This window comes from Lissotriton vulgaris, chromosome 12 (assembly GCF_964263255.1).
Source record: "Lissotriton vulgaris chromosome 12, aLisVul1.2, whole genome shotgun sequence".
In the NCBI taxonomy this organism is placed as follows: Eukaryota; Metazoa; Chordata; class Amphibia; order Caudata; family Salamandridae; genus Lissotriton; species Lissotriton vulgaris.
This window is the reverse complement of record NC_141700.1, coordinates 712,083,407-712,096,705: the sequence shown is the minus strand read 5'-3', so window position 1 is coordinate 712,096,705 and position 13,299 is coordinate 712,083,407. Positions and strand designations below refer to the sequence as shown.

At 42.0% G+C, this 13,299-nt stretch overlaps 1 pseudogene; it reads left to right on the top strand.

Annotated features, from left to right (window-relative positions):
- The window catches only part of LOC147678079 (transcription factor HES-7-like), a 116,239-nt pseudogene extending 103,388 nt beyond the window's left edge, over positions 1-12,851 (top strand).
- The last annotated feature ends 448 nt before the right edge of the window (positions 12,852-13,299 follow it).

Here is a 13,299-nt window from a genome sequence, read left to right as displayed (position 1 = left end):
TACAGTGTTGGTCCTCGGAGCCCCAAATGATGAAGGGCGGTTCCGAGTGGTGACTGATGGGTGCCAGAGACCAGACACCGATCTTGATCTGGCACTTTTAACACCATTTTTTTCCAGTCATATGGCTAGTGGGAGCGTTACACCTTCACTGTCCTCAATATTTGCCTGTCACACTTTTGACCCTCTGATACTTTTTTGTGGTATATGTCTGTTGGGCGTGTATTCAGAGCAGGTCATTAAATTGCCCTTGGGTCCCCTTTAATGTATGTAGTTTGGATATCGGAGATTTCACCCAGCAAGTATTGCCACGAGTAGTCTACGGGAGGGAAGAGGACACGCTCAACACAACCTGGAAGCCAGAGTTCAGCCGAGACTGCCACCCCCCTCCCAGATTGGAAAGTCCTGCGTGGGTGGAAGAAAATAAAAGAATGTGACCTCGTGGGGACTCTGCGTAACTCAACCCCAAAAAAGCTAGTACTGGGAAACTTTGACCAGGAAAGTGTGTCCCTCTCGCTCAGGTTGACCACCAGGTTTGCAACCTTTGCCTACCGGTCGACCACGAGAGCAAGGATTGTATCGCCTGCTCCGCCTTCACGCCGAAGACTCTGCGAATTCGAGCGAGACAGAGGGTAGCCAACGCCAGCATGCAGGGCAAGGGCCAACCACCGTCCCTTCGAGACCTGGGGTTATCATCGGACAAAGAGGACAACAACGCCGCCGAAGACAACGGCTACATGGTCGTAGAGACCGATATTAAGAAGACTCCTGGAAAGGTAGGAGACTCTACGGCGCCTAGAGCCCCGAGAGACCCAGAGTCTCGAAAGATCGAGGGGAAAGCCTCGAAAGCGCCGACGCCCAAAACCTTGGCGTCCGCAGAAAAACCCAGGCCCAGCGGATCCTCTGAGAAGGAGTCCCCAGCGCCGAAGAACAGCCAAAGCCGTCGAAAAACTTCCGAAGGAAAAAGACCCGAAGAAAATTTCGGCGACGACGAAGGACCCGAAGGTCAGCTCGACACCGAAACCTTAGACGCCGAAAGTCGGCCCGGCGCCGAGCTTTCCTCCAAAAAGACCAGCAGAACCATTAGACGCAGAACATGCTGCCGAAATGGAAAAAAAGAAGAGACGCCTCGAGGCCGAGATGGAAAACACTGGACACTGGTCGCACCGCAGTGGGCCAGGCAGACATGGTACTCGCGGTACAAAAGGGGGTGGTAATGGACGGAGCATCTGAACCAATCAAACACTTACACCCAGTCAAAAGATCTGGGTTTAATCCATCACCGTTCTTTAGCCCACTCTGCCACCCCAGTTCAGACATGGCTATATGCAAATCAGTCTGACCCTGTGCCTCATGGGAACAGTCCAGCCCGAACTGCCAAGCCATGCCTTTCCTGGACCGGAAACAAACTTCCGAGGACCGGTTTCTGGCATTCCAGCCGTCTTCAGCCCGGCTTGCTTGAATCCAGTGGCAAAGTGAGCAAGGGACTCACGTCTGAGCATACCCTGCCACACTTATGGCGGTCAAAAGCGGTACAAAAGGGGGTGGTAATGGACATGGTACTCGCAGCTCATGGAGATGACACAGAGTGCACCCCACAGATTCAGGAGAAGGAAAGACCTACTCTCCATGCAAAACGGAGAGGTGCTACACCCAGAGCCAGAGAGCCTGAGCTTAGTAGCATGGCTCCTGAGGACATAGAGTTTGCGCATCTGAAACTGCCAGAGAGCACCCTAAGGGTACTTCGGGAGGCACGAAGGTGCTATGTATCAAAATGGAAGAGATTTACACTGTGGTGCAGGAGAGAAAAACTTCACAAGATGCAAAAGGACTCAACAGTGCTAAGATACCTCAGACACCTGCTCGACAAGAACCTAAGCTCATCCTCATTGAGAGTTCACTAGGCAGCAATAGTCGCTTACACAAGAGGAGAAACTTGTAGGAGTTTCTTCACATCACAAGTGATTAAGAGATTCCTGGAAGGGGCAAAGAGGATGGCACCACCAAAGCGGGTGCCGCCACCTGCATGGAACCTTAACCTAGTCCTAACGGAGCTCATGAAACACCCTTTTGAGCCAATACATAGGGCATCCCTAGAGATGCTGACCAAGAAAACAGCTTTCCTGGCGGCAATCACCTCACTGCGCAGAGTAAGTGAGCTACAGGCACCAACGCTACAGGAACCCTACATACAGATTCACAATGATAGGGTGGTAATGAGGACGGCCCACACTTCATGCCAAAGGTGGTGTCAAGGTTCCACATGAACCAGACCATACAAATACCTAGTTTCTTCCAGAAACCAGCCACAAGCGCTGAACGAGCTCTGTACACCCTAGACGCCAGAAGGGCGGTCATGCACTACATTTAGAGAACAAAGGAAGACAAAGCAGTTCTTTGTGTCCTTCGCAAAGAGTTTCATGGGGAAACCAGTAACTAAAGGAACAATTGCGAGATGGATCGCACAAACAATACAGTTCTGCCACAATCAGGCAGGTCAAGAACTGGAAGGATGGACACGTGCCCACTCTACCAGGAAAAAGGGGGCTCCAATAGCCTTCCTAGCCAGGGCCGGACTGGCATTTGCGGGCACCGGGCATTTCCCCGGTGGGCTGGAGGGGTGGGGGCCGTTTTTGTGGCCGCAGGGGGCCGCTTTTCTTACAGAGTGCTGGTTTTGTAGCAGCGCTGCAAAATCGTCCCTCTGTAAGAAAAGCGGTAGCAGTGCTTTGCGGGTGATAACCCCCTCCCCTCCCGTTACCAGGGCCGGTGGAGAAGCAACCTGCCAGGGCTGGTTGCTGGTCTCAGTCCGGCCCTGTTCCTAGCTAACCCACCCATTCAGGACATATGCCTGGCGGCAACCTGGGCTTCAGTGCACACTTTCACGAAGCACTACTGTGTGGATATACAGATGAACAAGGAAGCACAAGTCGGACAAAAGGTGCTTCAGCACATATTCAATAACCAACGCTCATCTTCCACCCAGCCGCCACAAACATAAGAAACCGCTACACGGTCTATGCACAGCATAGTGAATCCAGAAAGATTCATGCTGCAAAACAAATAGTTTCTTATCTTCGGTGTAGTTTTGCAGCTTGAAGATCTTTCTGGATTCACTAGCAAACCCACCCACCTCCGCCAGAAAGATGAGGCTGGAGAGAAAAGGGGGTTTAAACAAAGACAATACTTGGAAAAACATACCTTAGAGGTTAAAGCGGTGAATAATTTAGTTGAACATTGCCATAACTTCGGTAACAGAACGAACACGAGAAAAAATAATCCGAAGATGGCGCCCAAGAGTGGGAGCTTCCGCAGGAAGCCTGCCGATGTCACCGGAAATACACCAAAGGGTGGGACGTCGACACCCACCTGGGCTACAATTTATTTTTTTTTTTTTTTAAAACAAAGAAAAGACTACGATTCCGGACCCAACCACAAGACCGCGGAATAATGCACAGCATAGTGAATCCAGAAAGATCCTCAAGCTGCAAAACTACACCGACAGGTAAGAAACTATTCATACACTATCATATGCACAGTCATCTTTTTACTAACACTTACACACACTCCATTCTCATCCAAGTGTGGGGAAACAATGGCGTCAATGCTCTTGTGTAATATTACCGAATGGAGTCACTTTACCTCGTAACTTGAGAGGCTTCTACAAAGAACAGCTTGCACACATCCAGATCCAACACTAGATGGCATGAGTATGCGGAGCATGAAAATCCACAGCACTGCATGCCACAAACAGATGCTTACAGGGTAAGTAACATAATCCTTATAAAGCACAATAATGCCTGGAAGTGTCTAGGCACTGCCAATACAGAAGGGAAGTAGTGAGAAACTCTACAATGGGACAAGGAGAAATAAATGCTTACAGTTTGAAAAACCACATTTTAAGTGCTTTCCTGATCAGACACATCAAATAAAACACAAGTCTCACTGGCAATGTACAACAAAACCTACACCAATTGGAATATATAATGTGCCAGGAAATTAATAAAAGATTACACGTTACAACACTTATTTTGTATCACATGGCTAAAAGTATCCCACAGGGTCTACAAGTAGACCTGAAACCTACACTATGCAAAACAATTGTTGAGAGGTGGTATTCTATGCTTAACAAATGCTCTTTGGACTTCATTCTACTGATAGTGAAAGAACTTTCTAGAGTCATCAGTGAACTAGAGGAAGAAATCATGCAAATTAAAACCAACATTTCTAAAAAGATTTTGAACACCAGAAAGCCAAAATGAACTTGGAGGAGGTTAATAGCTGTTCATAATATACGCAAAAGAAATAAACAAAAACATTCAAATATTCAAACAAAACACCAAATTGGATGAGGTACACATGTAGGCTGAGGTATACTTAAGAATAGCAACAATGGGAACACGATCAATGAGACCTGTTGGGCCTGGCCCTTTCTGCTGGTTCACCCCCAAACCTTTTGCCCTTTCCCCCAACACTTTTTGCAGGATTTATTTTTATTGGCCTATGACTCTATGCAGTTTTCATATCACATAAAAAGAGGGGAGATTGAAGGTAGGAGAAATTGGGACTTGTCCTCCACGAGTCTACCAAATAACTAAAAGAGAATCCCTATTGTCAAAGAAGGAAAAGTGAACCTCTTGTTAGGACTGAAAGGAAAGAAAAGCTTTTCTTTCAAATAAACCTCACCCACCTGTGTTGCTCCTTGGTGGCATGCTTCATCATAGGGTTCATCCCTGCCCTCTACGGACAGGGGCATGCTGCTACCTACGGAGACACGGGAGCACTTTAAAGAAAAAAGGGGTGTTCCTGTACACCCATACGCCTATGATGCTTCTAGAGATGGAGTGGGTTAAGACTATGTGTAAAAACTTAAAACACTTTATTTTACTCTCCTAGTTGATATGCTAAAATCTGAGGACAAATGGGAAATGTTCGAGGTACAATTTCCTGCTTTTTCCCTGGTTGGTCGACTAGTTTTAAGCCCTACCCCTTTTCTTTAGGACCTCAAAGGAGAAAGAATGCCCCCCACTCCTAATCTTCTATTCAACTCAAATATAGTGATAAACAAATATATAGAAATTAACGTTTATACAGCACCTAATCGGTCTGTTTAAATCTAACAAATCATGATAAGAGACTGTCACTGGGCCTCATGAGTCGTTTGAGGAGTGGAAGGCTACTCCCATACCGAAAACTTGACTTGCTCTCTCGAGGCTCCGTGGATCCATGCATTTACCACTGCTTACGTTCTCTGCTTTAAACATGGTTTAATTGGCTTATACCCAATTGACACATTTTATTTACTTGTACGTCGCTTGTTGAGCGGTATACCATATATCCAGAGCCTGTAAATTAAATGCTACTAGTTTTGAATTTTGTTGTCAAGGCAACGTAAAGTGTTAAATGTCACTAAGCACCTTTCACTTCATGCACACTCACTTTTTTTCGTGTGAGCACTAGAACTATGATCGTAAATAATTGAATGACTCCATTTATGTTGTTAATAAATTTGATATCATTCCAAAAAGCCCTGTGCCCCTTCATACATTGCTTACAGAGGCCCGCTTGGACTCCCCATGAAAGTGTTCCTTCAGATTAAAAACTGTGCTCATTAAATAGTAGCCTAGACTACCTGAGGACCTTTTAGGCCTCCCTTAGACCATTGTTTCTTTCAACCATATATACTACCACTGGTCTTACTACTGGGGTCCCCTTGTTCTTCATACATATCCTACGTGCAGTGGCTGCACTGCAAGGGTTACCACTTTGTCTAGTGGTTCTTTCCACTCATTATGTATTTAGTATTGCTTCTGATTAGTCACTTTTTTTTCATAATGGTAAAGTCGGGTTTATAATTAGAATTATAAAGATGCCCATTTTAAAGAGTTGGTTAGCAAAGGGAGTTAGGCCCAGGAGGCTAGGTTTCTGGCAGGGCCGTATTAATATGTCAAACAACAGGGAGAGGGCCTGAACCTAATTTATTTCAATAGACGTGTTCTAATTAACGCTTGGGAAATTTTTAAGAGTTGGCATTTTTTTATGCCCTTAGCCCTATTGCACCTGTAGCCTGCATGGGTGACATGACTGGGTGTAACTGACAGAATTTGAAATTTCTCCCAGACAGTGACACAATAGAGGGATTAGGTGTGCCTTAATGGGCCATCTGTAAGCAGGATGAGGAGATGGAGCTGAGCACAGCCCTAATTGCAAATAAATCGGGAGTCCTCTACCCTCACACAAAGTACTTAAGACCTACACATTGTAACTGAGGTCAGCTTGGAGCCAGGGAAGGGAAGCCAGCAAATTCCATTCACTTTAAAGACTGTCTAGAAGCTTCCCTCCCTTCCAGAAGGAGGGCACCAGTGTATAAAATTGAGACCTCAGACACCAACTCTTCAGTACACTTCTGGACCTATGGATACTCTGCCAGTAAGGATGACTACTGTGCTACTGAAAGGACTGACACTTTGCTGGACTGCTGACCTGTTCCCTTTCTGCCCTGCTGCCCTCTTGCCAGGGAATAACTGGACCTGCAAATTTATCCTGAACCCAGGGCTATCAGAGTGACTCCAAGTACTAGTCTGCTGGCCTGCTGATCTGAGCCTCTGGGACATAATATACTCTTCAACATCCTGCACAAGCCCATGGACCCAGCTAAAGTGAATTTCTGACCCTCGAGTGGTATCCCACAGGTACTGGGCCCTTGGTGTGGCCTCTGAGAGCTATATTGAGGTTTTTGGGCTCATCGTGACTGCGGACCGGCACGTTCGTGCCAGAACCTCGATGCTCATGCTGCCATTCAATGTAAGGTTCTGGCAGCCGCTTCTTGGTGATACAGCTGCGAACGCTTATTGGGCCCACCAACACCAATGCCCATCCGTGCTGCCCTGCCTGCTCTTCGTACTACTCTGGCAGCGTCTCATGACACTTTTCTGCTCCTTGAAGCCCCCTCGAACGGGTCTATTCACACCTATCTGAGATAGTAAACTTTCCACAGAACTAATCTATTGACTGTAGCCAACCTATGCTCCATCGCAGAAATCTTGACTTTTACCTGGTCCAGTGCGACAAGATATCCATAGTTGGCTCTTGGTTCTTTTTGGTGCTATTTTCACAAAAGCTTTAGTGACTTTTTGTGGTACACCCTACAAAAGACTGTGGCTGTTGCTTGATCTGGGCTCACACATCAGCCAACCAACAATCCAATATCTAACTATACCTTAGAGGAAAGCAGTGCTCCAAGAAAGTGATAAAAATAAACCCAGGCAGACCTGCAACAAAAACAGATCATGTAGAAGCACTCAATGTTCCCAAAATGTCAAGGAAGATTTTTTATTCCCAAGTCTAGCAGCAAACAGCAGACCAGAAAAAAACATCAGCAGGTTCAAACCCAGGAGGAGAAAAATAAAACAGAAACTTGAGAAGCAATCAGAAGAGTTGGTTATCAACATACCAAGAACCATCCCAACAAAACTTAGCTAAAGGGACCTCTTATGTTGCCAAATGCAACACTAACAGGCTGGAAACATATGTCCCCATGTACAAATTCATAAGAAATCTAGGGTTAAAATATTTGTTCTCCAAAGACTGAAAAAGTAAATAAAGCTGTGGAAGACACATTATATAAGGAATTCAAACCATCAAGCTTATTCGTGTCACCCATCACCCATAAATATTAGATACCTTTAAGGTTTTGTTGCACAAAGACCTGGATAAACTCAACTGGGACGAACCACCACACAATCAAATTTCAATGAACAGGATACAAGTACCCTACAATCCTTGGTCAACAACAGCAGAATCGCTCTTGAAAAGAACAATAAAAGGTGGTGGATTAGTGGTGATGGATAGTGATAATTACAGATGTTATGTTACGGAACATGTCCAAGGCACCACCACACATATATACCTCTGGAAGAAGATTCCAGAATAGCTTTTTAAAAGACTATAGAAAGTAATCTTACTACAGCTCTAGAATTAGAGTGCATAACCACAAAAACGAAAAACTGTTTTGACAACAGAGAACCCAAAAAGACCTAAACTACACGTGCTTTCTTAAATACATAAATATCTGATCAACCCTCCATTTCACACAATTGACTCAGGATGTGCCTCATTAAGCACCCCCCTAGGTATATAACTATATGAGTTTCTGAAACCCATAGCCCAAAATACAAAATCCTACTCGAAAGATATCAATGAGATCTTCATCAAGCTCACAGCCATTGAGCTTTCCAATTCACAAAATATCTGGATTTATAAAGTAGATGTTAACTCTCTTTTCACTTCATTCCCCTATGCTGACAGTGTGTAAGCAATAGAATGGACATTATTCAACATAGGAGCAATCAAAGCCTATAAGGCATTTTTTTGAGTGACTTCCATTTTCTCTATACCACAGCTACTTAGACTGATAAGAGAGTTTCTATATACAAAATACAACAACAAAAAACACACATTGGACAAAAGACTCATGTATATAAAATGTATTGATTACATATTTCATTTGGCATGGAGAATAAGTTAAAACTCAATATTCTGTAACTGGATCATACCAACAATTATTAAAGATTCAGTTAGCACATAAGTGGAACCAAAGTAAACTCACAGGTTATGGTTTACCGAAAACCAACTGACAAATATGCCACATAGCATCACCTAAGCTCCCACCCAGAATCACTAAAAAAACACTATTTTCTCAGTTTATTAGAATGAAACAAATGATTTCAGAACCACGAAGCTACACTACCATCTCCAAAGATACAAAGGAAGATTTTTGCAGCGGAGATACCTTCTAACAGTTGCACCAGTGCCAAAATGACAGCTGATTAAAATTCAAAATTGCAAACCAAAACAAGGAAGCTACGTTCACACGTTTCACCTTAGTCTTTCACAATTTTCAAAACAAAGTGCCAAGATTAAACAGGTAATCAACAAACAAAGAACTATCTTACAGGTAGAAGAAGACTTGACACACTATAGAGGAAGAAGCTATAATTTGCCTATTAGAGGTCCAGAAATATCAACCAACTGGTGACAAAAAAGATACTGGTGACTGCTCAGCCGCAAATCATGGGTACCACACCCTTCAGACAATGTTTACACTGCAATAATGTAATAAGGTAGCATATATGAAATAGCCTCACAAGGGCAACAAAATAAAACTTAAGTGCGGAAGGAATTGTAACTCCAGCTATTGCAATTATGCTCTAAAATGCCTTCTTGGGACTTTTATATATAGGCAAAACAGAGGAAAAACGTAAAATATGTAGTTCCGAACACAAGAATAACATATGTAAAAACCATTAAAAATACACATTGTTAACCCATTTCACAGAATGCAAACACAACATTTTACAATTGCGCATTCAAATACTGCAAACACACACATTTTCCCCAGACAATAACATATACAATTACTGCTGCAGATGGATATATATAGGACTAGGCTTATGGGCGCTCCTCACCCAGATGGGCTCAATGACCGCATGGAAATGTCAAGTTTGTTTGTAAACGGTTGACCTGTCACCTGTTACCATTGGATGGATGTTTATATACACTCCTACTGATGCATTCATAACTGGGAATATAGTATCCTTTGACATGGTTGTGTCATCACAGCAAACTAATAAGCTTCGTCCGTTCTTTACTTTTCAATAAGTTTCATTATCTTCCTCAATAAAGTTTGTATATATTTCCCTCACTCTTTTGCACATGCTCCAACATGGCTGCTGCTTTTCTTCCAGTAACTTGTTGCCTCCAGATTCACATCGCCCAATGTAGTATCATGTTTCTTGTTTTCTTTCTAGTTGGATTAGCACCTTGTGACCAGAGGCATTAACTTTCCATGCCTTTCAGATATATGTTGATATCTGCTGGGCACATGCCAACACTGACCATGTTCAGGCTTTCCGCCATGCAGTTTCAGCTAAGAGTTACATGTTCACATTGAAGGCAAGAAAGTGCCAGTGCTCTGCACTTCTATACATGTACACTTGTTAAAGCCTTCTCAACTCTATAGTGTGGTTGTAACCCACTGATCTTAAACCACTTTACTTAATGTTGCACACTCTTTCAAATTACTTATGTTCTGACCTCTTTCAACAACTTCATTTTTTTATTTTTATTTTTTATTTGGGCAAACATGCAACTAACCACTGTGACCTTGATTCTCTCCACTACTGTATATAGATTGCTTCTTCACAGAGATCAACTGTGCATGATCACATACAACATTTATTCCTTGTTGTGTCTCATTTGTCTCCTCTGTTTAACAGAGTATTTTTCTATTAGATTCTAGATTAATACACAACCTTTCCTCCAATGAAGGGTACATCTATCTAAAATGCTTTATGAGTCTGTACCATGTGAACACAAATTATTTATATTGATATATGAATGTAATCGAAAAGCGAAATCCACTTCCAAAGTGATTTTGAATGTCTTGAAAAACAGATCATTCAACTGAATAGTCAAAAAATTAATAGATTTATAATTGTGATTCAGCTTATGATGTACACCCAGCTGTGCATTGCTGGCATCCCCTTTGTCAGATGACTAGAGGCTCATTACTGAATTTCCCCATTCACAAAGGTAGGGTTAGGAAAATGTTTGTGTATGCACTCCAGCAAGATCCTATCTGCAATAGTGGGAGATTGTGAATATTCACATATCTCTTGCTTTTTCATTGTGGAAATGCTCTCACATTTACTTGTGTCAAAAGTAAGAGTAACTGTATTTTCAATTTTGATAGGAATTTGTGAGAAGGGTCCATCCATAGGAAAAATATTTCCCTTATGTACAAAATAAAACTGAAATGTGCTGATGTACATTTGTGGCAAATTTCTGTGTGCAGAATTTCCCACCTGGTGCAAACTCCAAAAATGTTATTGTTGGCAGTGTTCCTAAAAATCTATGGCTGTTGTCCTCTTCACATTTTTGGGGTTTCTATACATTTTCTCCCAAGGTAGGAGGTAACACATTTCCCACATTTTTATGGGGAGAGCTAAGAGTTATTTTGATTTGAATGCATGTTATTCACACCATCGTATTATGTCACCATACCACATTAATTATCATGAAACAACTTGTTTAGCATTAAAAACATCTCATTCAATCAAAAAGAAAGAGGTTATGACTACTAAAAAGGGTGACTTTAATGGATACATTAATAGAGTCAGATGGATCACAGTACAACAAACATTTCCTTTACCACAAATAAAATCATTCGCAACACAAGTGTGTGCCTGTCCCTCTCTAGAAGCTATGTTTCAGTATCTTCAGCACCAATAGTTCATAACAATGGCAGGCATTGCAATGTGTATTATAGAACCTATAACTATCACAACAATGTCCATTATTTCAAGCATCAATGACATGTGTCTGTTGCAAACCCCATGGTGTCATCCAACATCAGGACATATTTATGTGGTTTAATCAACACCTTTGTTAAACAAAGAGACCTTAGTGGGCATACAGGAAGATTAAAATGAAATCAATTTTAGAAATTCATTACTTTTGCAGGTTTTAAGTTTCCCTTTTGATTATTTGTATAATTCACCACTTTTAATGATACTGTTGATGTGTTGTAATGTCTTAATTAATTGTACAATAAACAGCTACTTACTTATATATTTTACTTATGGGCCAAAAGGTCCCTGGCTAGGCTGTATCCAATTGGTTGAGCACTGAATGAATAATCAAGGGAAACCCCTAAGTCGAAAAAATCTTGACACAGGTCTAAGCAGTAAAGCCACCTACAACTGTACTTGTAGACAACAGCAACATAGTACATCCATTACTGGCCAAAGCTAGTAAACAAGGTCTGTTCTACAGTTCCTTTTGGCAAGTAATTAAACTATATATTCTGTTAACACAGCAGCTATTCAAATAAATATTTCATTCTGTGTCTGCAAATCAATACGTATGTAAATTTGGATCGCTGTAAATCCAGTTAGAAGAACCTTTGTTTCATATTATATAATTGTACCCAGGTCTGGTATATTGAATTGCTCTAATTTTTTTTAAACACCTTTAAAGTAATGGCACATTTCCAGCAAGTATCTGAAAGGGGAAATTATTACATCATCCAGTGAGATGAAGGGAAGGTCAAAAATGTGACAATTTTCCATTACTCAATCTTCATTTTGTTTTCCCAGAAATTTCAAAACCCGAAGATAGAAAAAGTAGAGATTTTGGAGACAGCAGTCCAGTACTTGAAGAACAGAACACAAATGATGAAAGATGGTACAACTTTATTGCCATTTTAAGATCTATTCACCATAAATGCTGTATTTATGCTGTAATGTGCTGACCCACTTTACAATCATCTTTATATCAACTCTCTTTTAGGAAATGTATCTGGCAGTCTAGATGCTACATACAGAAGGCACTACCTCTCGGGATACAAGGACTGCGAACAACGTCTGGCAAACTTCATTGCTAAAGTTCACCCGTCAGACGAGAATAAGCCTCTCGACAATCTGCAGATGTGTGTCCAAGCAAACTCCTGGAGAGCAACAGATCTTGGCTTGTTGCTAATAAGTCCCGAAAATTACCATACGTGGTCACCCCATGACCCTCCAGGAGCCTTTTATAGTCAACTCTTCCAAGAGCATGTACTAGCCAAACTTTCAGAGCTACACGTTGTGCCAGGAGCTTCTCAGTCTCCAAACAGCATCTTTGAGCATCTACAGCCATGTTCTTCCATATGTCTGTCCCGGAATGACCAGCTTCCTGTGACGCCTGACCCCAGGTCCTGTCCAGCATACTGCACAGAGCAAAGTTCTGATCAAGAACAGTTGGCATGGCAGAAAGATAATCCCTTACTGCAAACCATATGGAGACCCTGGCCCTAAGCCAAATCTCTAAGACAATTCATTTGTGTGTACAGTATCTGTACTTGTTCGCTTCAGATTTATTTTTTATACATATAATATATGTCTTTCCTTAAATGAGCACTAATTCAACGACCTTCCTTTATTGAACTGGAGGAAAAATTGAGTTTTGAGATTTTATTTATGTACATAGAGATCTATAAATATATAGTTGATGTCATACTTGTTTCAATGTCAGAATAAACCACGGACAAAACTAAATTGACATTTTCATGGGAATACCCACCAAGTTCTGGAAAAGTTGGGAGCATTTTCAAAAGATAATGGATTAAAGGTATGTACTTCGACAGAATTAGTTTTATGTATATATTTAAGGAAACAATTCTTAAAAACTTTCACACAGCAGTAACCTATACAATTGGGCATACATCATAGGTTTCCACAGCGGACTGTTAACTACACTCCCTTT